This window comes from Nyctibius grandis, chromosome 8 (assembly GCF_013368605.1).
Source record: "Nyctibius grandis isolate bNycGra1 chromosome 8, bNycGra1.pri, whole genome shotgun sequence".
Lineage (NCBI taxonomy): Eukaryota > Metazoa > Chordata > Aves > Nyctibiiformes > Nyctibiidae > Nyctibius > Nyctibius grandis.
The window spans coordinates 45,364,252-45,391,678 of NC_090665.1; the positions used below are offsets into that span (position 1 = coordinate 45,364,252).

Consider the following 27,427-nt stretch of genomic DNA (forward strand, 5'->3'; position numbering starts at 1 on the left):
TTAGCTCCAAAATTAAGCAGGTGCCTGTTCCTCACCCAGATCCACTCCCTGATCCTCCTACCAAAAGGAGGTATCTAGCTCCAAAGAACAGAAAGGAGAAGAAGGAAGAGAAACCTGAGGTTGTGTTTCCTTTGACATACACTCATCCAGAAAGACAGACTGCAGAAGAGACAAGAGTGCTTGGACAAAGTCAAATTATAAGGTTTCAGCCCACTGGAATGGAAGTTACCTAGTGGGAAATAAATAATCCCCATTAAGCTCACAGGGAATTCGCATTGCCTTTCCCAACTCCCCTTCTACAGGCACTTCTTGAGCCTCCCCATCCTCCAGGTACAGCTAACAGGCTCCAAAGCCAGGCAGCCTGTGATCAGTTCTCCAGGCAGGCCCAAACTCATCGCAGACTAACCAACGTACCCTGCATTATCACCCGCCCCGAGCTCACCACAGCAACTTAATCTGCAGTACTAAGATGAGCCATGTAAAGGACCTAACGCACAGAAGCGCCACGTGAAAGATAAAATGGTGAATCGTGCTAGTGCGCATTGATCTGCATCACATTTTGGGGTATTCAACAGTGTATTCAAGCAGAGCCTAAATTCAGACCCTCACCTAAGATTAGCTGATATAAATAAATACGTCCTGCCAGGCAACTGAAATCAAACTCTTTTTGCTAGTGAGTTACATCAGCTGAATCCTGGCCCCGCATACCAGGGTGTTTATGAAAGAGATCTTGGAGGAAATACAAAAATACAAGACTGGTGTGCTAGGCTCATTTGCTATCGGCTATGAAAAACTAAAATTGTATGAAAACTGATTCCCAGCACACTTGACACAGTTCAGAAGTACAAGGAAGAATTATAGACAGTTCCCTCGGCGATGGCAGGCACTGAATACATTTGATAAAACAGAAATGCTGTACAGTGCAAAGGGAGAAATTGTAGCTCAGACAAAGACCATTCCACTGTTGCTAGCTCCTGACGCCATGGAATTCGCTTCTTAACAAGACATGGCAATTTTTCTTGTAATGCAGACCCCTGAAAGTGGGTGCATTTCAAACAAACAGCTAATAACAGCAGAGATTTGTATCTGTTAGTTTAACTTGCAGCCTCTCTGTGCTATCGTTATGAAACACAATGATAGGAGTGAGCAAATGAATATCTTAACTTTGGCATTTCAGATGAATGTTATGTTGAAAATTGTGCATCTTTGCCTGTGAGATTTCTGGAACACTTGAAGTACTCCCAGCAAGTTATTCCATAAACTATCTACCAGACCATATGTTTGCTGCCTACAAGTCTGGGCAGGAAATGTCCAGTAGGAGCCACATCTGAAAGGAGGAAGAAGCAGCAGCCAACAGCGTTCCCATCACTAATCTACATTTGCAAATGCTGCCTTGGAGCTGGCAAATGAAGCATTTCAAGTGCAAATAGCTGAGAAGACATTTGTCTGTAGCACTAAAACTGACGGGGAGATGCTGGGTTTGTTTCTGTTCAATTTTAGTGAAGCTACCAGGTGCTGACAGAACATAGCCACTTTCCCAGGATGTATTTTTTTTGTTTTTATAAAGATGATTCTTACATGGAAAAAGCCCATTACTCTTCTAAATGCTCATTTGGATGCACAGCTACTTACAATAGCTGTGCTCAAAAATCACAGCAATTATAAACACTTATCCTGTGAACAATTACAAGCATACTTCTCTGGGCAATATGGTCCTAGAAGTTTAAAGCACATGCATTAAACATGGTTATGAAGTTTAGAAAAAAAACATATGTACATGTTGTACACATAAGCATATACACCTTTCCTTTATGAAGCAATTTTACCTCAAAACCAAATTTAGAATCCACTTATGTTTCAAGTAGTCTTCATCTTTTATAGATTTATACATTATACTGTGTATAATGTCTGTATTATATGTCTGCAATTAGTAGATCACATGCAATATGATATGTTTTCCAGTAGCAAATCGATATAAATAGTCTAAGGCTGGGATAAATCAACACAAAGATGAAATATTATGATCTGGGCTTGCATTTACAGGATGTAATTCCCATCTGATGAAACAGTTTCTGAAATGTGTCTCTGTCACTTATCATTAACACTGACCAGACATAACCCCAAGATTATGCTAATATATGACAACATTCAATTAGCATACAGAGCATGCTCTAATCAAAAGCTCACACAGTATTAGCAAAGTTTGAGAGATGTTTTTTCCCCTGTTCTGCAATTCTGCTTTGCAAAGAAAACATTTCACCTTCACAAAGTTTCCTTTTAAAGACAAGGAGCACCCTTTAGTCATTCAGCAGTCAATAACATAGTCCTGGAGGAAACTGCCAGACCATATTGATGCGGTAACTTTCTCTCTTCACCTTCATCCTATCCGATAGGATCGTCCATCCAATTAATCTGCAAAAGTATTTTAAAACTGAAATGCATGTGGACTACGTGAGGTTTTCTTTGTTGAACCACAACATATTCTTAATACCACTCAATTACAACAGCCTGACAGGTACAGAAAGGTCTCTTTTCCATCATTCTCCAAAAGGTTTCCTACATGGGAACCTCGGGACGGAGCAGACGGCCGAGGCTCATGGCTCCCGCTCCAGGAGGGAGGCAGGAGCCAACAGTGCATGTGCAAAGCTCGGTAAAGGCAAAAAAAAAAAAAAAAAATCAGTACAACTCTTCCAATCCCAAATGAGGAGTTATCTCCGGAGGGATATTTTTACAAATTATCGCTTCCAAAACCACTCCAGTTCCCAAAATAACCCACCTACTTTCCCAGAGGACTCTGCTTCCTGCAGCTGTGGCTCGCCCCAGGAAGGAGCCCAAGTCTTTCAGCTCTTTGGGGAAAAAAAATAACTACTCAGCCAAGCATTTACCAGGGAGTCTTGAACTGGTCTTAAAACAATCCCAAAACCTCCAAAGCCATCTTGCAAGTGCAGCCAGACAGTTTTACAAACCTTCCTAAGCAATATTTTCCCCATTTTAACAACATACAGCCCATACAGTGTTGAAAATAACATCCAGTGTCTATGTGGATTAGTCGGTTGGGGTTTCACTCAAACATTGGTTTGTCCTGCTGTTTCACGGTGCAGATCAGAAGAGAGCAATCAGGAGGACTAATACACAACAGATTTAAGTGCTTGGGATTTTAAAGTTCACTAAACACAAAAGTAATTAAAAACTACTGTTTGCAGTACCTGATCCAACAAGTAACCAAGCTGCAGCACAAAACTTGCCTTTTTAATCTATGTTTCAAAGTAAACACTTGTGACTGATCCCTGTTTTATCCTCGCCTCCCACATTGCCATATGGCTATGGATGTTTCAAACAGACATTATTTCAATAGCTCATTACTTACCATCTTGTGCTGAAGAAGAAAAGCTACAGACAGTTTTGACAAACACAGCAATTGCCTAAAAATGTTATCACAGTCTTGCATCATCTTAGACATTTTTAGTCTGGTAACAAGGATCAGCGTTAATGCCACACGTACAGAGGAGTGAATCAGCACGTCTGCACCGACTTCACCATGTCCCCAACAGTTTGCACTAGCAGAGGCTCTAATCCTGCCCGATTTAATACAGAACAGACATTTCTAATGTGAATTCAGCACATGTCCAGCCTAATTAAAGGCAATATCCTCCCACTTAAGAAAGGAAATACTGAAACATACTGAAGTATTGCACAAAGGTACAACTTCAGTTCACACACTGACTGAGGCAAATCTCCTACTGTGCTGTGACATGGTCCAGAGAGAAAAAAAACCCTCTGGTCATTTGCTCATGGTTCAGCCATCCCAGGAATCTGCCAGCTGCTGAGGGGACCTCAACACAGGGCAGCTGAGGTGGGCTTACGTGATTGTTAAATGATTCCCCTTGTGCACCAGTGAAACATCAGGAGTTCTGGAGAAACAATACTATTGACAGGTCTTGGTTAACTTCCTTTTCTTTGGCAGAAGGAAATTCAACAGGGAGCATGTTTTGGAGTGAACATGTAGCAGGTCTGAATTTAATAGGCTTCCCTGCGTTACACCCCAAGGCTGATCAGACTTTTCTGGCAATGAGAAGAAAACAGATTTTCTTCCTCCAAGGAAGCTGTAGACTGCTGCAAGTCATTGAGTTACTGTGATTCAACTTCATCTGGCTTGGCCACATGAAGCAACAGTGCACATACCCTCCCAGATGTGCCTCCCTGGTCCTTTCATGAACCCCTGGAGCAAATATGTTTCACCCTGTAGAACAGAGCTGGTCTAAGAGCCTACATGAGGGCAACTGCACCGTACCAACAAGCATTAGCTTTTTAAATTGTAATAACCCAAACGCTTCCAAACACTGTCACAGTGAGCTCGGGACAACAGCAATCTGAGGAGAGTCCCAGGGTACAAGTCTCCAGCCTCACATAGCTAAGACCGAAGGCCAATGGCATCCTGGCCTCTATTAGGAATAGTGTAGCCAGCCGGTCTAGGGAAGTGTTCGCCCCTCTGTACTCGGCACTGGTGAGGCCACACCTTGAATACTGTGTCCAGTTCTGGGCCCCGCACTTCAAGAAAGACGTTGAGGTGTTGGAGCGAGTCCAGAGAAGGGCAACCAAGCTGGTGAAGGGTCTGGAGGGTCTGACCTATGAGGAACGGCTGAGGGAGCTGGGGGTGTTTAGCCTGGAGAAGAGGAGGCTCAGAGGTCACCTTATTGCAGTCTACAACTACCTGAAGGGAGGTTGTAGTGGAGTGGGAGTTGGCCTCTTCTCCCAGGCAACTAGCGACAGGACAAGAGGACACAGCCTCAAGCTTCGCCAGGGGAGGTTCAGGTTGGACATTAGGAAGAATTTCTTCTCAGCAAGGGTCATTAGCCATTGGAAGGGGCTGCCCAGGGAGGTGGCGGAGTCACCATCTCTGGAGGGGTTTAAGAAAAGACTGGACATGGCACTTAGTGCCCTGGTCTAGTTGACATGGTGGTGTCAGGGCAATGGTTGGACTCGATGATCCCAGAGGGCTCTTCCAACCTCACTGATTCTGTCATTCTGTGTCCTCCTTCACGTTGATTTTTAAGGCTGGGTAGATTTGGGGAAAAAGAAAAGGCTGAAAGTTAGAAGGAAGAGAGAACATGAAGTTCACCCTGTCTCATCTTTCTGACATTTTACTATTTTACCACCGGCCACCTGTTTTATAAGCAGATGGAGAACCAACATTAATTATTAGCAGAAGGAGGCCGTTCAGCTTACAATTAAGTGGTTCCAATTGTATCCTTTAGAGGTCAAAGTACACACTAAGTCATGTGTCCATCCATCATTTTTAGAAGCGTCAAATAAGGCACTTCATTAGCTATGAAGCTTGCTAACGAACATCAGGCCAACTCTCTGCTACTCCATGCCAGCTCAGACCACCTTCTACTTCTGACTTAATCTGCTCTGATGTGACCCTGAAAACACCGGTCCGTTTGCTATGAGGAGGTACACACGTACTGGAGGCCTTACTTCTGACACACATCAAAATCCGCCAAGAGCCAGCAACGTGATTTCTTGTTCTTTGGCAGGCTTTACTGAAGAGCTCCTCTAGCAACATCTGGCTGACAAGACAGGCATCTGGCAGGTCACTGCCATGTTATTGATGAGGCATGCCTGGATTTTAAACACAAAATTTGAAATATGCCAGTATAACATAGTACTCTATAACATACATAATAAATATATCGTATCTTATACATATACTGTCCTGGTTTGGCCTAAACCAGGCCGATTTTCCTTTCAGTGATTTTTACTTTCAGCTAAGTCTCCTCTAAGTAACTGCACTTTCTGAAACTAACTGCATGTTTTTGCGGACAGTGTCTGCTTCCAGGACTGATAACGCTCGAAGTTTGTAGTTATCACTGAGGCACCGGTAGGGATGTTGTGCAGAAAGGCTCTTGCTGTACTTGTTCTTGAGAGAAACCAAGGTCACTGCTGAATTCCTCACTGCTTACGAGTGAAGAGCCCAAGGGGGGTCGCAGCTGCAGGGGGGAACGGACAGGGCAGGTGACCCAAAATTGACCAACGAGGGTATTCCATCCCACACACGTCATTCTCAGTATAAAGCGGGGGGATCACGAGGGTCTCGCTCTCTTTCTGCTATGGCCGGTGTCCAGGGAGGACTCCGTCTGTTTTCCTGCTGCCCCCGATCCCGATCCGGGCATCCCTGAATCCAGCTCTCAACCATCGCTAGGCCCAGCCTGGGCCTTCCCAGAGCCTGCCCTGCAGTGCCGGTGGTGACGTGGCTGACTTCAGGGGAGCTCAATCTTGGTTTTGTATATATATTTGTATATATTTGATTATTTCTATTATTATTATTATACTTTTTTTTCATTATTATAGTTTATTAAAACTGTTTTAATTTTCCAACCCAGAAGTCTCTCTCCCTTTTCCCTTTCCCTTTCCCTCTGGGGGGAGGGGGGGGGATAACAGAGGGCATCTGCCGCAGGTTTAATAGCCAGCCCAGCTTTAAACCGTGACATATACGCACATGTGTGTATAACACATGTGTGTATATGTATGTAAATGTGTAAGATAATAAAATTAAGTTCTTGTGTCTTTGAAGGGCAGAAGGCAAGGCAGACAAGGAAACCCAAGTGCTCTCACTAACACAGAGCCAGTCCAACCTTGGTGTGCAAGGATGGCAACTCCAGCAACCAGAGCAGATTCACTCTTTTCTGCCAGATCAGAATTGGGGTTATTGAACAAGAGATAACAAAAGAATAAATGAAGGTCCTTATTTTTAAAGCACTGCAGGATATATCCCAAATAATGCCTTCAAAATCACACAAGTGGGACTTAAAACAAATCAAGATACATCTGCTTTTGCACCAGAGGTATTTCCCTTGCTAATACCTAGGACTCAAAACATGTTCTGATCATGATAGGACCAGCCATGCATTTGACTTCAAAGCACACTAAGCTAGACCCTGCCCTCAGGTTAGATGCTCAGTGAAATTAAATCTAGTAATTAATCAGAAGTTAATGCCTACGACTCCTCAAAAGGTCAGCCTTCTTGTGTGCGCAAGTTTTCCACGTCAATGGCTTCAGAAGGAAAGACTGCATTCTTCTCACAATGTCTCTGGCATGACTTTCCACCTGAATTAAGAGTTGTTAATGTTTGTTGCATACAGTATGTCAGTCCTGCTTAAGAATAAAAACAATTAGAAGAAATTCCACTTCCCCATTTTCTCTCCTCATAGGAGATTTCACCTTTTTTGGAGAAGAAAGTCTAGTTTTGCTGTAACAATTAATCCAGGGTAAATGACTAAAATAAAGGAAGTCTCTTCTTCAAGAGGTTTAAAGTTTTGTTGTTCTCCGTTTTTCAGGATTAAAGCGACATTCTTCCCTGTGATCTAGCCTAGTGAGGTTCCTGGGGTAGGACACTGACCAGTCTGTGGGAGCCCTGAGTTCAGGAGGTTCTTCAGTGAGGAGGTAACAAAAGGAAGCATCTCCAGCACAAGCAATGGGGACACTTGAAATCATGCCAAGAGAGGAAGAAACCCAAGAAGCTCTCTTTCACTGCTAACCAGGATGAGAGAAACCTTCCCAACTACAGTTTGTTAGAATTTCCTGTAGAAAGGAAAGAAAAGCAAAATAATCAAGGTCATCTTCAGAAAAAGCTCCTGATCAGGTCAAACTGCATTGGGATTTAGGAGAAAGTAGAGTTTTTCAATAAGTTTTTCCCCTAGATGGGGGCTGAGCGATGCTATTTCAAGCTCTCACGTTCAGTCTTATTCACATCTGCTTCATTTTCTGTAATATCAAGTGATGACCTACGTTTCTCTGCTCCTACATTACAAAGATGGAAAGGAAAGCTGTCTAAAACACTGGCAAACTCCCATGAGAGTTAGAGGCAGAACTTCATAAACTGATGATATTAAATATGTAGGTTGATAAGAAACTTGTCTTGAACATAACCATTGTTCTTGGACTAGAAACTGGGAGAAATCAGCTTCGCTGCATACCCGTTACACTACCACTACGTATCTTTTTAACTTCATAAAAGCTCAAAACATAATGCATTTGTGCAATTTTGCAACACCACCTGCTTAACAAAGCCAGCAGTGACAGGGATGGAAGAGGCAGATCTACAGGTTGTAGGAATGTGATTTTGTTTAAGAGAAGCATGGAAAAAATTTGAGAATTCCTGTCCCTATCAGAAAGCTCTTCTGAATTTGAAAAAGTTCAGATGTTCACAGGAACTCTGTTTCCAGGAGCTGTATTGGGGTTACAATGCTGACTATTCTTCTATTTGGGAATTTGGCTTTTTGTTTTTTTAATCAGAAATATATGGTATTAAATTCTTTTCAGTACATTACAAGCCTAAAAAGAAATGGACAAAGATATTGAGGGCTGTTTAATATTTATAGTTGTAAATAACTAACAAAAAAAATCCAGACAGCAGCCAGCTAATAACCTTATAACAACTTCAGCTCTGCATTTTCCAGCTCTTCTTTTTCTCTGTCACACACGAAGCACTTTTATATGGCATTTTTTGTACTATGAATTTTAATAAAACCAGCAAAAGAATTGGGAAAGCAGCTAATTTTTCTACATGCCTCTGGCAAACAGGAAGAATTCAAGAATAAGTTAAAAGATATCTTTCTACTACTGAAAATTCATTTTCCATAACAAGACAGTGTCATCTTCCCAAGGAGCCTGTAATTCCAAGATAAAGATGAAAAGATGTTGTTTTATCATAATGACAAGTATCTGCATCCATATTTATTTTGTGCTCTGACATCACCCTACAGTTTGTATTGTCATGGTACATTGAAAAGTAGGAAAACATTTAGCTATTTCAATAACAAGAGAATAAAGGATAAAGTACCGTAGCACAATCATTTCTGAGTATCCCTAGGAAAATATTTGACTCGCATAGAGGGAATAGAGAATGTAGTTTGTTTCCTTGCAACTGCTTTTGCCATTTTTCAGTGGCCAGCCCATGCATTGTAAACACGGAGTACTACAGCTTTCTCCATCAGGCAGCCACTTTGCTCCAGCTACCCGAATAAAACCAGGACAGAAGCCAGCAAGCATGGGAGGGGAAGACCCCCAAAACCAGGCCACTAGTTTGGGATATCCCAGGTGCTCAGATTTCACCCCACTTAGTGGGTTTAGTGCTACCTGGCCACTGGTTCAAACATGGGGCAGTGTTTTCAGGTATGGCAACCCTGGAGGCAAATCTGGAATTTTGTCAAAAAACCCAAACAACAGCAGGTAACTCCTCCTGGTAAATGGCTTAATCACTTCTCAGATAAAATTCAGAGTGGCTGCTTTGGAAATGTCTTCCTTGCCTGTGACACCCTTATATACATGTCAGATAGCATTAGGTTAGTGGCTTAACTTCCCCCTTGTTTATAAGCTGTGCTGAGGTTATCTTTTCACCTTCTTGTTTAAATAAATTCCAAATGTGTCAGTATCAGTGCCTCTACCACAGATTAATAGAATCAGCCAAAAGGATAGCTGACATTTTTGTTGCCATAGAAACTGGTCATGATGTTACACAGCTTGTCTAGTTCCCTTTTGCCATATATCTAGCCAGCTCCTGAACACGGTCCCCTTTTGTTTCATGAGGAATTACATTAAAATATTAAAATATAATTCCATCTTAGTTCAGTCCCCATTATGTAGCAAAGAGGATTATAGAATATTAAGATACTTCCTAAGGAAAGTGCAAAGTGATGATAATATTGCTGTGTGGCTTATGTGCATTCCAGATTAAAAGAAAAAGAAAATACAAGTGGAGTAATTTATCCCAGAGCCCTATATCCCAGTTATCCTCCATTCAAGCATCTCCATCAGCTTCAAATAAACAGGCTTTTCCTCACTGAACTTCCAAGTGGATGTACTTCAAACACAATCGTACAAGAAAAAAAAACAAAAATAAAAAGACATTAGTGAAGATTTTTTAATACACCATCAACATTTTTCTGCATAATGCGTAACCTTCTCAGTGCTGCTATCAGGCTCCCTCTCCGCAGAGGCATCGCAGCCTCGAGAGAAAACCACTCACATAGAATTAAGACGTGAAGTTTCAGCACTTAGCGATGCAGTGTGGATGTATATTGTGCCAGAGGGCACTGTACACTTTGAGAAAACGCAAAGCAACTCAAGCAAGAACAATATCTAAGGACTACAAGCTGTCATGGCCCTCTTCTACCTCTCCCAGACATACTAATCCTCATTATTTTAGAGGAGCCCATTTGCTGATACAGGGATTAAGGTAAGAAATAGATTTCAGGCAGTTCCTTTTCCCCTCTTTTTAACATACATGAAAATCAGAGGGACAACTGAAGGAGCTGAACTCCATCACACTGGGTGCTACACAAACAGACAGCACCTCCTGCTCCAAAGGGACTTCTTCCAGCCAGAACAGCAACATCTGGACATCACTCTGGTCACCCAGAGACATCCAAACGCCCATTCTGGTTACTTCAATCTGCAAGTAAACAACTATGTCACTGTCACCATTACCAAGATCTACCCCAGTCACTGAAATAATCCCAACACAGAGTCTGATCCTTATTTAGGCCACTAAGCACCATTTTGTTTTGATTTTCACTGCTCAGGTAAGCACACACCACTCATTACTGTGGCCAGAGACTTCCCTGAGCTGCTCTCAGGTGGCTATGGTGACCAGCACAATCTTACCTGTGTAAGATTGCACGGAAAATCCTCCCTGTTCTCCATACTTTCAAGTGTGGTCATCAAGATCAGTTTCTCAGGGCTTCCCATTGCCACAACCATGCGAGAAACTCCTCTAGAATTTCTATTTTACTTCACCCAGGAACGTGCAAGGAGCCACTGACAGATGTCAGATATTGAGCAAAAATTTTGCCCTGAGCAAGGCGCTGGATGCTCAAGCTCACATGTGGCATGCCACAGCCTTTGAAGGTATTCATGCCCAGCATCAGTCTTTTGTTCTCCCTACAGTTCATAATTATGCTCCACTTCGGGCACAGCAAGACCAAGCATGTGCTGCTGGCAGCTTTCAGGGGTGGCTGCAGAGGGTCCCACAAAGCACCCCTGCATCTGCTGAGCAATATTCCTGTTCCCTTCCCTGGGAAGGAAGCAGATGAGATGACCCAAGTGCCTTGCAGGGTTGCAGAGGAGCAGAAGAGCTGCAGCAATATCCCTTTCCATGTCACTCCAAAAAGAAGTTAGCCACAAAGGCCAGATGGCAGCTCGTGCTTACATGGCTGTGTGGTGTGGAAATGGAGAAAGGCAAATTCCTATGAGGTTTGTTGGACTCACAGCCTCTCTGCAGTATTGGAATAGTCCTAAGAGCTGGTAAAGGGGATGCAAGGAGATGTGGGAACTATAGCCTCCTACCACTGCTGAAAAAGAGATAGGCACAGCCCCTGCAAGAAGCATAGTAAGCCACTCTCCTTCCCAAGCTAACCCCAAACCCAAAGAGATGCCCATCCTTTTGGGCAGCCTCTGACAGAGAAACTGTCAGTTCAACCCAAATCCAGTCTGGAGTTAATCACATTTTATGTTACCCAATCATATCTTCCAAAATACTCCATTCCCATCATTTGCACAGAAGAGGAATATGAGGGAAGACGGGGAACAACGAGGTTTGTTGAATGATGCAAACTGCAGAGGAAGCCGCTTGTCTTGAATTTCCTGGGTTTGATGATCAGGTTAATTTTGCATGCCTGATTGCATCAGCATGTTGAGTTATGCAATGTAGCAAGCTGTCGCACCGTACAAAGCATGACGTATCATCTCATTGATGCATGAAATTAAAAAGATGTGGTTTGCTGGGTCACCCACGGATAAATCAAACTTGACTTTTAGTCAGTCTCTTAATTGCATTTAAATGCTGCAAGATGGGGGAAAAATAAAAAAGAAAAGACTGTTCAAATACCTGCTCATCCACTAACAGTAAGTAATTCCAACCAGTCAATGCTAAAAGTAGGCGCAGCAGAATGAGTATTTTCTTGCTGGTTTTGACGCACTGATGAATAAGTAGTCATGATGCTTGCTTGTCCCATCCCAGCAAGGCAGGCAGGGAGCACAGCAGCCCTTACAAGGCATCCCAGGATGGCAGGAGGCTGCTTGAGCTGCACAAGCTGTGAGTATTTACCCTAAACCAACCCTAAATGGAGCCAGAGTGCTGGCACCTGTGCCAGAGCACAGTTTGAGTCTAATTCCTTGCATTGCTGAGGTTCCAGAGACATCCAGAGATCTTCTCTGCTCAGGGCTGGGTCCAGCTGGGTTTTCATCTCCAAGGTCAGAGACCCCACAACCTGCCTGGTCAACCACCAGCTGGCAGAAGCAGCAGAAGAAAATAGTTGCTGGGAATGTGACACTTCTTTTAGGCAGAATGCACCTCTATGAGCAAACTCTGGGTGTGAGGATCTAGAGGGGAACCACATGCACCCCAGTGCTGGTTGGAAGAGTTCACATTATCACATTTACAGTTGCTACCACAGGAGCTTGCTCTTCAGGTATGCCATTTAGCCATCCCTCCCTTTGCTAAAACATTTGCTTTCTTGGGCATAGTCAGCAGAATAGAAGCGTGATCTTTTAAGTCCAAACATACATTCTTGTAGCAACAGAGATGGCAGCAGGTCAGCACTCAGCAGAGCAAGTCTCAGAGCTGGGGTATGGGTACTCTGCAGCAGCAGTCTATATATTCAGAAAAGGCAACCCGCTCTCAGTCACAGCATAAACCATGGCTGCTGTAGGAAAGAGTATGACCTGGAAATTCAGCAGTAAAGACAGGAGCAACTGCAAGAGGTTAAGAAAATTAGTGGAGCCTTAGGAATAAGCCTACTCACCTCATCTCTGGTTTTGGGGAGATTCCCCATGAAACAAGGACAACCATCTAGCAAGGCTGGAAAGTATCAAAGTTGCACTCAGCAAACAGAAAAGATGTTACACATGCCCTGTCCAGGCATCCTGCAAAGACAAGAGCTTGGCTTTGCAAACTCTACTATTGGCTTTGCGTGTAGTAGAAACAGGCTGCGGATTTTAAAAATAATTTAGCAAGTCTACAATGGAAGGAAGCATTGAGGGTAGATTTGGCTTTGGTGGGTGTCATCCCCACACCCCCTTTAAAGAAAGATGGAAGGAAGGAGTAGGCAAAGGGTCAAAGAGAGCAAAAACAAAGCTTTTCCAGCTCTTTTTGTAGGTAATGTTGGACTTTGCCCAATACAGACAGTGGCTGGCAGAAGATGCAGTAGATTCATGCATTACCTTCCTGGAATAGAAATTATTCCCCTCAGGAATGGAGACAAGAAGTAAAACTTATCTTAAAAAATTTATGACTGTAATAATTTTTAAAGAGTTTCAGAATCTACTGGGTTTCACTTTGGGATGAGGGTGGGATGCGAACGGTGCCCAGCACTGATGTTGCCATGGCAACAACTTGTTGCTGGATGTAAAAGTAAAAATGCTTTCTGTCACTCCAGGAATATAAATCAATAATTGCCAGGATAAAATGCAAGTTCATTCTGCCATACCGTATTCACGTGATTTGTTAATTAAACCCACACCATTAAGGCCTGTGCTCACAGTGAAAGCACAGTTGTTCCCTGCAGGTGACACGGATCCTTTGGAGCTGGGACAGAGAGATGCGTGCATCACTTAAATCCCATTTTAACCTGCTCCGCAGAACTAAGTGGCCTACGGTCCACACGTTTCCTTCTGCACAGTAGAAATGATGCCTCTGCCATCCATTTTTATGTGTAAGAATGAAGGGTCTTTTTATTTAATCACTAGTGTCCTGCTTTGATAGTAACTAAAGCCATCAAGGAGGAAAAGACATATATAGATAATATTATTAGGCAGCCTCGTCAAAAATACTGCACACAATATATACTGTATACAATAGATATTTTCCCTTTCTTATGCAAACCACTGTTCAGACCAGCGCAGGCAGTAATTCTTAGAAACACCAGCTCTCGGCACTAACAGTAGGCTGAAATATGTGCACAGAACTACCTATTACCTGCCTAAGAACTACACATGTCCCTGTGAAACTTGACATTTGTCCAGAAATTAATTAGAAGCCAAGTAACTTAAACATCTAGCTCATAAGTCTTACAGCAAACAGAAAAATTAGTTGAAACATATACCTATACTTTCCCTTCAGCAAACAAACCAGTTCAATCTAAGGAAAACATGAGAACAGATAAAGCGCAAAGCACTATGTAGAATAAGAACTGCACCACATGAGGTGGCCTCAGGTGGCGGCCCCAGTTCTGAAAGTCTCTCCAGACTGAAGTTACAGCACAGTCCTCTCCACCCCAAACTGGACACACGAACAGCTCGAAGCCACTGCCACTCGCTCCCACAATTGTTTCGTTCGGCTTTCACCGCCCCCCAATAGAGATGGCAAATACCCTTTCTCCCCATGTCCTCTGCTAATCATCGAGCATTCCCATATCTCAAGTGGAGAACTGGGAGGTTAATGAATATGCAGAAGTCACATCTGCAGCCTAAACATACAGGAATCATTTCAATGAGGCATGTATTTATAGCAAGAAATTTCTATTATTAGAAACATAATTAGGGCCCGAGATTCATACACACAACTCTAATCTACTTGAACGAAAGAACATGCAAGTACCCCAAAGCAGGATTTATCCTCCTGTATTCAGATAAAAATATGCTGGGTCTTTGGCTGGATACATTTTTCAACAGGAAAAAGGAAGAAAAGAATCAGGTTTAATGAGTCCAACAAGTAGCGAAATAAATTAGTTCTGAAAACCCTGAACTTGGTTGGCAGCAATGAAATTCAGAGAAAAATTATAATGTTTTTGCCATAACTGATAATCAAGAAAAATAGATTAATGGCTTTTAGAATAATACAAAGCAATAAAATATGCACAAACTCATTAATATATCTATTATGCAAAAGGTTGTGAATCATAAGCTTTTGTATTGTTGGAAAAGAAACACTACGCAAGAGGCTTGGATTTCAATATAACACAGAAGCGGCATTTAATATGATGCAAGAGCTATAATATGATAAAGTGTATCCCTGTCTTTCAAGAGATTCCTTTATAATGGAACATTTCTCATTCCAATAACTTTATCTGAGATAAAAAAATAATCTATCATATTGAGTATTCCCTTTAAGGAAACCTAATAAAATGTTATTTCAAACAATGCTCATTTAGCTGCCTCCTAATGCAAAAGGTATCACTCACTGCATGTTACACTGCTCATTTTCCTTCCTTTTTAACTTGGAAGGACATTAGATTTTGCTAATTTTGAATACAGACCTCAAATGTGGTCACTTCACTTCTGCAGTTTCCACACTAATAAATGCATTATGAGAGTTTAGAATGAATTACTAGGCAGAGTTTGACTTCTGACTAGGGATCTTATTAAAGCACAGCTTCAGGGAAAGGTTTTTAATGCAGCATAAATTGTCATGGCAGTTTTTACAGATGGTGTGGCAGTTCCCCCCTTCTATTTTTTTCCTGTCCAGTTTCGGATTAAACATGGAGTACTGTAGCAGTTTATGCTAAGTGAAGGAGTCCGAATCCTTCCCCGCTATCCTCTATCTCCCTAACATGCATCTCAGTGTTTCCACCTTCATGTTTAATGACTTTTCCAACACTGAACTTCATCACGCAATCCCATTATTTCACACCTTATATATATATATATAGATGTATTTGTTTTCACAACACTATGCTACCTCATTCCCAGAAGCAAGACAGGTGTGAAGGAAACAGCTTCATCAGACCACAAGAACCTACCAAGTTCACTTGAGCTGTCTTACAAGTCTCCACAGATAGAAAAGCATTTGGGAGAAGGAGTCATAGGTTCATCTTAAAATCTTGTACTTTCCATGGCCAGATCTTGTCTAAGTTGATAACTACAGCAGCTTTCATGCTAATTGGTGACATATTCCTTTGGGACATCACCATAGGTTGTATATTGGTGTCAGTGCATGTAAACCGGCTTCTGTTTATTCCTGAGCTGTCTATCAGCAATAACGAAGGTAGGAATTGCCAGGGCTGTCACTGGATTTGCTTTTGTTTTCTCTACAAGTGGTTATTAAACCCACCTTTTGTGACACTCCCACCACCTTTGTCTATGAATTTGTTACGGTATCACTAAAATAAGCACAGCAGAATTAAACAGCACAGCTGAGGAACAGAGGAACAGTTTGGTGACATCCATATCCACTTTCTTAGCAACACCAAACCACCCCAGGGAGGTAACGCAATGCAAAAGCAGCAGCAAAAAAAAGTAGTCTGGAGAGAAACTCCCCACACCCATCCCCAATGCTAGTGACATGATGAACACATGTTCTCTTTAGAAAACACATGATGTGAGACCTAATGCATACAAAACAGAGACTAATCTGGGACTATGGAAAAAAGCAGAGCTATACAGGCTACAAACAGACAAAGCAACTTTAATCCCTACTTTCAGGACTTTGCTCTTTAACTCTCAGCTTTCCCCACCAATACAGCTAAGTGCATCTCTGTCCCTTTGTGCATTAGAGCACAAAAAAGTTACCTCCAACTCACCACCAGTCCTAGCCCTAATCACAGGGGTGAGGAAGTTATTAAATATTTGATTTAACTCTTAAATTCCAGAAAGCAGCTGAACTGCTGCTTATGTAAATACACTTAGTCACAGGGCTAATTCATGCAAGTCTGTATGCAAATACTTCCACAGTTCAACAGAATTACACACCTGACCTTGTTTTACAGGACATTCATATTTCTATATAATTATATTCCAAGAAAGTACATATTGGTTTAAAAATAAAAAAAGTACCTTTTTACATTGCAGAGTTGCTCCCACTCACATCATCCAAACTGCTTAATTTAGTCAGGATAAAAAAAAAAACACCAACCAAACACTTATTCCACTCCAAATATTTCACAGCACTACCTCAGGTTTTTCTCCTGCCTCACACACCCCAGAGCAAACTCCTCGCAGCCAGCATTTATAGGGGGATCTGGGAAAGTCCTTCCTCTTCAAATGAGGCCCTTGCTCCAGCTGAGTTCCCCCCAGAAGGCCCAGGGGCCACCCAGGTGTGGCTGAGGGCTTGCAGCAGCCATAACCCCCCAGAACAAGACTGATTTTTAGCCCCCGCAATGAGTGGGTAGGGCTGGTGGTCATTACGTGCACATGGCTGCGGGGCTTTGCTTGCAAATGATACATGATTGGTATCACCTGTATCCTCATCCAAACCATTCACTGTTGCCACTTCAACCAACAAATAATCCCCAAGCTGCGATGCCTTTGGTGGTCAGGGAAATGGCTTTGTTCCTTGTTTGTATCTCTGTGATTTTTTTAAGGAAACATCTGAGTCCTCCTGAACACCTGGGATCCGAGATAAACCTCACTTTTTAGTTAGCTGCACAGACCGACCAAAGTTTGCTTCTTGGGGAGCAAGACTAGGCCTTGGTTTTGTTCTTGCGCAGAGCCTGAAGGAGCTGCACGTTCATGGACCAGCCCCATCCCGGCCCATCCCTTGCCACAACTGCACATTATGACCATGGGCATCTCAGAAACACATCCCCCCTGACTGCATTCACAGCGTTTTTACACGCTGCTGGGTGCTTCTGTGCCAGGAGGTGAGCTGACAGAGTGACACCTCCACTTCCCACTGAGGAGAGGGAAGACTAACTCCTGTATCCCTGCAGGGAATCACTCCTCATCCCCAAAGCAGCACCTAGGAAAGCCCAGCCTCTGCCCAGAGCAGCTTTTCCCTGCCCACAGACCTGCTCCTCCAGCTGCTCTGGAGAGCCCGGCTGAGCCAGGGCCGCTAAAATCCATGCCCATGCCTTCACAGCATGTCACTTGGTGACAGGCCTTTCTCACAAGCGGCAGTAAAAGGGTGTTTCTGTGGAAAGCTTGAAAATGTCAACAAAGATTCAATCAACAGTTTAGCTTGATGCAGGAGACCTCAGAAGGGCTCAGAAGACCACTGCATATAAAGTATGCAAGATGACTTGAGACAACAACCTGGTAACATCTTCCATAATTCAAACAGGGCTGAATAATTTCAGTGATAATAATTTATTCAACAACTTCAGCCTCTTCACTGTCTATAAATTGTCTTTTAAGGAGTTACAATGTTCATAGATTTATTGTGCCTTTTTATTTATTTGGGGTTTTTTTGGTGTGAAAATTCTTCTCAAGTAATTCAGTGTAGCCAAGCTACGCTAAAGAGCTTTGTAGCCAAACAAGTCACATGTTCCTGTTTTGGTTCTCTGAAGGGTAGACTGTAACAGTAAAAAATAAAAAGAAATCGAGTTGCTCCTGTGGTCACTGAAAAATTAACTTTCTGCAACTCCGAATCTGGGTTGCTGGCTGCCAGCCTCAGCAGCTCCACCCGGCTGCCTTCCTCCCTCCGAGGAGGACCAGGATGACCCAGCAGCCACCGCACCAGAGTCCTGCTATCGCCCATGTAACACAGAAACATAGGGGCCACACTGGAAACACCTTCAAGACAGATTTCCACCATCATCTCACATAACCTCCTGCATTCAATTGTGCTGAAAGTCATGTGGTAACTTCTGCATTAATCCTGACTTCTGACTGCACGTTTTCTAGAAGCTTGTCCAGCCTCAGCTGCGACATTTAAAATAGACGGGGACGCCAACAAACCTGTACAGAAGTTGTTCAACTGGTAACTGCCTTTTTAGCTACAAAGGCATATATAACCCAGCCTGGTGACACCAGGGAAATAAGAAAATAAAATCAACATAGAATCTATAGGAAGCGGAATAAAAATTATAATTTCCAACCATGTCTTGCCTGAAAAATGTTTTTTCCCCTGAAGGATTTCTAACATGGATATTTAAGGTAAGGACCTAAAATGTATATGCAAGCGTCTAAGTACCTAATCCATTTTTCAAGGGAGCTCAACACCCACAGCTCGTAACACCAAACGAGTGCTCTCACTGCAGGTTCATCTTCTTCAGCTGCTGAACTGGGAGAAGCTGCACTTGGGGCTGCACAGGAGGAGCCGCTGCTGACTCAGTGACCTGCCAAGATATCTGGACTGTTACTACCGTTCCACATGATTACCTGGAGGGCACAAACCACGTGATGTGCTGCTTGGCCCTGAGGCTATTACACTGGCATCTCCACATAAACTTGGTATTGCAAGGTCCTTGAGGGACTCAAGTCATTAATGGAAACCTGAAGGCTCCTAAGAGCAAATTAATAGACATATATATTTTATATATTCATCAAGAGAGGGAAATCTGCCTGTGCAGCCATGTATACAGCTTCTGCTGGAAGCAGGAGACAAATATTACTAGTTGAGACTCAGGTCCAGGCGTGCCTCCGCATTTTTCATCCTGTCAGACACACAGCCTTGTAACACCTTCAGCTGTGCAAGGCCCGCAGAGCACCCGGCAGGGAATTCAGGTGCGACCGAGCCAGCGCAGCCTTCAATGAGAAACAGCAGCACAAGGGTTTGCTCTGTCTCCTGTTAACACCATCTAGAATCACAGTGAGACCCCCTGCACCAAAGCCATGCAACCAGCAGCAACTGCTGTGACTACATGGAAATGACCATTTAGCAAGCGGCAGGATCTTCCCCAACAGCTTAGTTTGGGCCAGCAACCTAATTTTATGCAGAACACTGAACTACAATCAATAGTATCAACTACTATCTGTTATCAAGCTGTGGATGGGCAGATGGCACAGACACAGAGATGATGGCTTTTGGCTTAGAAGTAGCCTGAGAAAGGCTCTTGCCCTTGAACATACGGATGTTGATCACAGAATCACAGAATCAGACTGGTTGGGGTTGGAACGGACCTCTGGGGATCATCCAGTCCAACCCCCTGCTAAAGCAGGTTCACCTAGAGCATGTTGCACAGGGTCGTGTCCAGGCGGGTTTTGAATATCTCCAGAGAAGGAGACTCCACAACCTCTCTGGGCAGCCTCTTCCAGTGCTCTGTCACCCTCAAAGTAAAGAAGTTCCTCCTCATATTCAGATGGAACTTCCCATGTTTCAGCTTGTGCCCATTGCCCCTTGTCCTTGATGATAGGTTATCCTCTGCATCTTCCTGATTTCTTGGTTCACAGATCTTAACGTCACTTCCTGACCTGTGAAACTCAAATTATATTTCAATACCAAGGGGTAGGTTCAGACTAAGTTTATTTTATCAATAGGCTGTGTGAAGTATCTATTAGATCTGCAGTATTGGAGGTAGTCCATGAGTCAGCTGTCTCAGCTCCAGGAACGCTCTGTACCCTTCAGCAGGCTCTCTGCTGGGACAGCCTCTCTCATAGCTTCTGCACCTATATTTCTCTGTGTGTACTTCTGTCTGCGTGGAGCTACACTTGATTCAGTAACCATAATACATGTTTATACCCAGAAATTGTCTGTCTATAAAGTGATTTCCTACAGTGCCTTCTCACCTGCAATCTTGCCCCATACTGAGGAAGGAAGGAGACAGTGAGTCTACGGGGTCTAGACCCTGGTAAGCTCCAATCAGACACATTTTGGAAAGAAAAGCACAAAATACCTCATCACTGAGGCTTCCAGGAACCTCCTCCTCTCATCATCTATTCAGATCACCCCTACCAGACCTGCTCTATTAAAAAGGCTATTCAAGAAGAGAGGAAACCTTGATTATGATGCTGTGCTGTGAAGGATGGGAACCACAAGATCTGTAGTTCCTAGAGAACAGAAGAGAATGAGGTCACTGGGATGGGAGAATCGTTCTTCAAAAATGGGAAAAGGAGACCTCCAGTGCTCCAGTACTTGTGGGTTGGAGATCATTTCATTGTGACTGAGACACCAAATGCTTCACCATGGAACATTGCGCCTTGTCACTGAGAAGACCAGATACATCTCCCCTCATGCAACAGCTTTATCCCCGACAAAGCAATCGTGAGTAATGACCACAACTTCTTCCTACGGGAATATTTTGTTGTCCCTTACAGGTTTTTTGTGGGTTTTGTGTTTTTTAAAGGACCCTACTGTCCTGTTCTGTGACTTGTTGCCTCTGGCACATATAGAGACTTTATGCCATAGTTTTAATTTGCATTCCCCAATAAATATATTGCACTATAATTGCATTTATAATTAGTAGTTTTGTCATTTAAAGTTCACCAGTTTTGCAGCCAATTATTGAATAAAAAGCTGTTTATTATTTTCAATATATTATTACTTTATTATGGCTCATTGCTTTAAAATACTTAGTTTAATCCTTCGCAGGTCCTTAAACACAAATATGGCAGCTATTAGCAACCTCTTCAGTCAGGCATAAAATTGTACCCACAGGCCTCATAAACAACGGAGTGCTTTGGAGAGATTACATCAGTGTATACAGCTGTGAGGGAGGCCATTAGGAAACACATTCTCATGCCGCCTTAGTGTTACTTTGTTTTGCCACTGTGCTCTTGTCAAATCCATCAACTACCTGTGCTCTCCTCTCCATACATAAGAGATGTCATCTCACCAGGTCCATCCATCAGAAACGTTTCAGTCAACATACAATTACATCCTGCACTCTCCTGCTAATATACTAATTTCTATCATTTGTATTTCAAACAGGACAAGTTGAACGGCAAAGAGCGGAGCTGTGCAAAGGCCAGAATGATCCATCTCCTCTGCAACCAGGACAAGCGCTGCAGCTCTTAGCAAAGGTTGCATTTACTGCAGCGTAACCATGGAACAGTTGGCATTCCTGCAGCACGTTCTTCACGTCCGAACTTGGGAAAAATGCCATTCAGGGCAAGTCTGTAATGCCGCCTTAGCCTGGCAATCCCCCTTAAACCACAGAGCAAAAGATGGACTCGGGATGTGAAAAGTGCTGGCAGCAGGTTTGAGCATAGAGAAGACACCTGGTTTGGCATGTGCATCTTCTCTGCACATGCACCAGGTGCATCCCAAACATCCGCTTTCCCTCTCACCCCCTGCAGCACCGCAAAGAAAACATGTGGGCAGCCCAGTGATGACAGAGTTCAACATTTGGTCTGCTCCAGTAGTGTCTGGTGGAATCCTCCTCCCTATCCCATCCACCAGATTATCTTCCCTAAATCTGTAACCCCCTTGAAATCATCAGGTGAGCCATTTTTCCATAGACCAGGTTGCTCAAAGCCCAGATTGGATGGGGCTTGGAGCAACCTGGTCTAGTGGAAGGTGTCCCTGCCCATGACGGGGGGTTGGAACTAGATGATCTTTAAGGTCCTTTCCAACCCAAACCATTATATGATTCTGTGATTCTATATTCCTGGCTTAAGGTTGCCAAGAGCTCCCTACAGAGCCGAAGGTAAGTGCGCTATTTGCTAAAGGACAGAACAATCTCAAACGAGGAGGAACTTGTATGGGAAGTAAAAAAACATGACACAATTATCATGTAAATTATAGTGGCTGTTTTAAATCCCCTGCCAGCGAGACATGAGGTTATACCACATGTTTCTGAGGCAAAGGAAGAATTGCTTTCTTGCCTGGAGACAAGAGAGTAATATTAGAAGAACAACAACAAAAAAAAAAACAACAAAGCAAATCCGTATCTTTGGTGTAATAAACATTGGCACTACTTGACTCTTTCCTCTGTAGCGCTTTCTGTATTGATATGCAGAGTTGCAGATCCTGTGGTGCAACATTCGTTGTGAAAAATTAAGGTAGCAAAAGCAGCAAAGACAAACTTCTGTGAATTACCAAAAAAAAAAAAGCAGCACATTGTGCTTATTGTGTTAGGCCATCTCACCTCATTTCTCTTCTCCTGCCTGCTCTGAAACAATGCTGTAAATGAGAGAATAAGTATTTAAATAAATAATAATATCAAAAGTGCTTTGAAATTATTATTATTGTTGTTGTTGTTATTCTCTTTCCTGTATCTGATGCACAGAAAGTGACACTTGCTGGCATTTTTCTCCCAGTTTCCATGTCTGGTCCCTGGTCCCTGACCTGCAGCTCAGTATCACACATCACATTCATCTTGATGGACTTGCTGGGATTATCTCCTAGGATACAAGTGAGGAACACAATGGCTTTCAAACCTCTTATCTCATCTCTTGCCCTGTTTTCCTTCCTTAATCTTTTCCTGATTTACTCTGGTAAATACTGCACTTAGCCACCCTTGCTCTAATCAGTTGACATTAGATCTAACACCCATCTTAATGTAATTTTCTCTTCACAAGCCGACCACATGGCATCAGTCAGGTCTAGTTGGCCATAACCAGCTTCTCTTTTTAATTACCCACCTTGTCAGCTGCAGAGGGAATTCAAACAGAAATGGTTTAAATACGCATTATACATAATCCATACTTACAGCTAAAAATAAATTCCACATATTAAAATATCATCAAGTACTTCATCCGTTGTATATTGCGTGATACATTTTCTTCTCCTCCCATTCAGAAGAGCCTGAAGAAAATTAGACTTGTGGCTCAGGTTCAAATGCCAACCAATTCCCAAATCTCAACATCTACCCTTAGGTAGTTAAGGAGCTAGAGGGAAACTCCTGATTCATATTTCTTCAATTTAAAGCCACTCTTAAACTTTGGGGTCTGCCTGTGCAGGACACAGAGGCCACAAAATACTGTTTTCCAGATTCTTTGATCTGGAACTTGTTGAGCTACGGTATCAGTTTGGGTTCATAATGTATCTTTAAGCTTTTTTTTTTTTAAAAAATAAGATACAAAACTGCAGCATCCAACGAAAAAGACTGCTGTAACTTTGGTGTGTTCCAGTCTAATTTTGCTCATTTCAGACCAACTTAAATCCTTCCTAGCTTTTTTGTTGTTGTTCTCTAACCTTCATCCTACATACTCACTTTTAAACACAGTTATGCTCCATCTTGTCAGTCTAACACCCTCTAATGAGAAATCTGAACCCAAGCTACTGTTACCCAGAGAGATCTTCCATGGGATCCCATCAGGAGGTGAAAACGAGTCAACAAGTATTCAATAGTGCTCAACAAGTATTCAAGTCAACAATATTTATATTATTGCCATACTCTGGTTCCTACATCTGCAGAGGGTATTACTGTGGTTTCTCTCTAAACGATGCAGTGATAAGAAGGCAGAGATAAAACAGTCACAAAACTGAGTATTCTAGGTGAAAGACAACAAGAAGGAGTAAGTCTTCAGATCTTATGCAGATATACTAATGTTAAGTCTCCAGCAGAGATGCCGAGTCAGAAGCTACTGCTGTTCTTACGGGTGCTATGGTCTTATGGATAAAATATAGGAAAACACACTATTGCTTCAGATCAGCCTTCCACCTCTCCCAAAATCTCTTGCACTTCTTAAGATGCCACCACTCTGCTTAGAAAGTTTATCTGCAGGAACTGAGAATCTATTAATCAGTATCATCAAATGAGGACACTGCACTGTGATAAGGGAAGAATGAAATCCCATTCCACAACGAGTCAATTAACTTAATGCAATTTAAATGAACTTGGCATCAATAATGTTTGGGCAGAGGCAGTCATACTCCCCATCACAAACAAGTAGGACTGTTTGCTAAGAAACACAGCACGCAAGTGAGGCACGCCTTAGAAAACAGTGTGATCTGGAAGTGAAAGACTTCAGGCTGTGTTTGTTTGAAATGCCACTAGCTCAGCTTCTCCAGAAGAAATGCAGAATTTCAAATAAAAGGGAATTTAGATGTATTTTGCTAGTGACTCTGCTCATATGAACTCAAAATGGGTAGAAACACGTAGCTTCTGTAATACTGCATCTCCTGCTAATGCACTGGCAGGTCACTTTCTCTTTTTTTTTCCTTTATTACTTTTTTTCCATAAGCTATTAATAATTTGTGTATTTATTTTAGAAAGCTTGGGCAATAGGTTTTCCTTTGTATCTAAGAAATAAAATCAGCATCTCTAATTCTACATGCTCGGCAGGTCTCATATGGCTGTGATATACATGTTGGGCAGCAGGACGGAGGGGAGAATGAATTAAAAACACTTACCCAGAACAGACACACACAAAAAACTACTGATTTATGAATGCAACACTTGGAAAGTGTTGAGCATGCAAATCAAAGCTGCCTTGGAGCAAGTTCATTTTATAGCACCCACATTTGTACAGCAAGTTAATCACACTGATGCTGACACAGCAACATCGGGGTAACTTTAATAAAGGTTTTGGGCTTCCTTTTTTCTTTTGTTTTTTTTTAATGTATAGTTCTAACTCATTTGGGTCCAAAATTTAGCTTTGTCAGTGTGAGTTTTAAAAGTTAAAGAAATGGCCAGAAATAAGTGATCAAAATGAGAAAAAAAAATCTAGATGTAATTTTTCTCTGCATTGTTGGATAGCCAAGTCACTGCATCAAGGCATTAATAGATGAGAAATGGGATGTGAAATCAGTGACTTAAGTAATCAGACTTAAAGATAAACAGGAAACAGCACGAGTGGTAAAAAATAAAACCATTTGGTAATATCCTTCTGGCATTAGTAATACAAGATGGTGCATAAAGAGGTAAGGATGTTTACTGCGTTGGTGCTTTGTATCTTTTTATGTATCATCTTACAGAATTTTGGTAACATGACAGGTTTTGGTTAGTGTCTGCCCAACGTCTCCTTGGTAGAATATAACAAGTTTACACCAGTAACATGCATTTTCTCTGCTTTACTCTCTATCTTCCACACAATTGTCCCCAAGCTATACTGTGGCAAAAAAAAAGCCCATCTACTGACTACAGCCAACACATTAAAGCTACGGGTTCCTCAGACATAGACAGCAACAAGTTGTTCAGCAATGGAGTGTTGATCATTGGCATTGCATTAACAAACTGGTTGGCTCAAACCCTTATCAGTCACCTATAAGGTATTGTAACTGCACAGAGTTAACAAAAAACATGATTAATAACGACTTGAGCACACGCACACATACCAGTCAGGACTAAAATCCTGGCCACAGCTAAGCGAAAGGAACTGCTCTAAGAACTACAACAACCCGTTGGTCTTCCAACCGTTACTGGAAGGTATTACTACTTAAACACATATGGACAAGCTAGTATGACCTCTGAGGACTGAAAATTAGTTTGTGACATATTTTGGAAAGATGTAGTAAATACAAGAAAATGTGTCTTATCTGAGAGGTTAAGACAGGCCTCTTTCTTCTAAGGCAGTGAGCGTTATCATCTGATACAGCATCAGAACAGCAAGGGGTGCAAAGAGTTGGAGTTCATGGGAAGCTTCAGACTCAGATTTTCCAATCACTGACACCTCATCAAATATATGCCTACTCCAATTAGGTCAGGTTAAGAGTCCCAGCTGCTGCATTTTCTTAGTCTCTGCTAATTTAGGTCCTCAATAGGTCTACAACCTCATTTTCTTTAAAATATTGGTGAAAACAAACCCTAACAGAGGACAATTGTCATTGTCATTCTACAGGCAAGAAAAACACTTGAGGATGTGACGGCAGTAGCTGTTGGTCCTGAGGTAGTGGTGAAGCAAGTCTCACCCTTTACACTTGCCAACACACTGATCTTGACTTCTGCAGTAACGCATATTGAATGCACGGTTTCATCCAGTTTTGGTCCTATGGTATCTTTAGTAAGACTTCAAGAAAGGAAACAAGATACACTGGCACAGCATGTGATGAGCGCACGATTCACCAGTTCAGTCCAATACACAATGGTAGACATGCTGCGAAACGTCAGGTGACAACAGTTTAGTTACTACATCCACAGCCACCAATTATAGTTTCTTCATTGTAGTCTCACTGCTATATCTACATTAGCAAGTAATTTCACACAGCAGAAGTAAATCACCAGATTCAATCTTGTACTGAGGCTTCTACGTCTACCCTACATGTAATTCAGGCATTCACTGGGGACTAAATTTAATCTGCTCCCCTCAACCAAACATGCCCACCATGCATGTGGTTCAAAACTTATCAGTGTTTCAGGCCTTTTACCTCCATTAGAGGTCGGGATGCATTGCCTGGGGCAGTTTGTGCACAGCAAAACAGAGCTGTGAATTGAATCAGCACACAATCAGTGGGGCCAATGAGAGGACTGGCTTCACAGCCGTACTACTGCTCTGAATCAAAACTGAAACACAGATGTAGTTGTATTACCTACACTTCAACTAGCAAATGTATGGTGAATAAATTTATTGGCTTTCACTGACTCACTGAGATAGATGTTTTGTTCCATTAATGCAGCTACCACAACCATCCACTCATGTTGAAAATACACAAACTGTATAAATCGAAAGTGAAGACCCTGAAAACTGCTAGAAACATGCCCTATGGGTAGTATTACATAACTTTGTATTGTACACAGAACTTATGCTTTAAATGAGGGGAAAATTAAACTATTCAAGACATGCCTTGCTATTTGCCATACAGCCACAGGTTACCCAACCACAGCAAGACCTTAGCTGTAGCAGCTATTTTTGATCTAGTTGCTTTGTATCACACATAAGGGGCTTTTCTTTTGCATCAGAGGTAGAGATTCTACAGAACAATCTTCTTATATAGGCTACAGACCTGGCC

General features: G+C 42.4%; 1 protein-coding gene across 1 annotated transcript in view; it reads right to left on the reverse strand.

Moving 5' to 3' along the window:
- DAB1 (DAB adaptor protein 1) overlaps positions 1-27,427 on the reverse strand; it is a 345,879-nt gene that overhangs the window by 284,891 nt on the left and 33,561 nt on the right. The gene's annotated exons all lie outside the window — the stretch shown is intronic.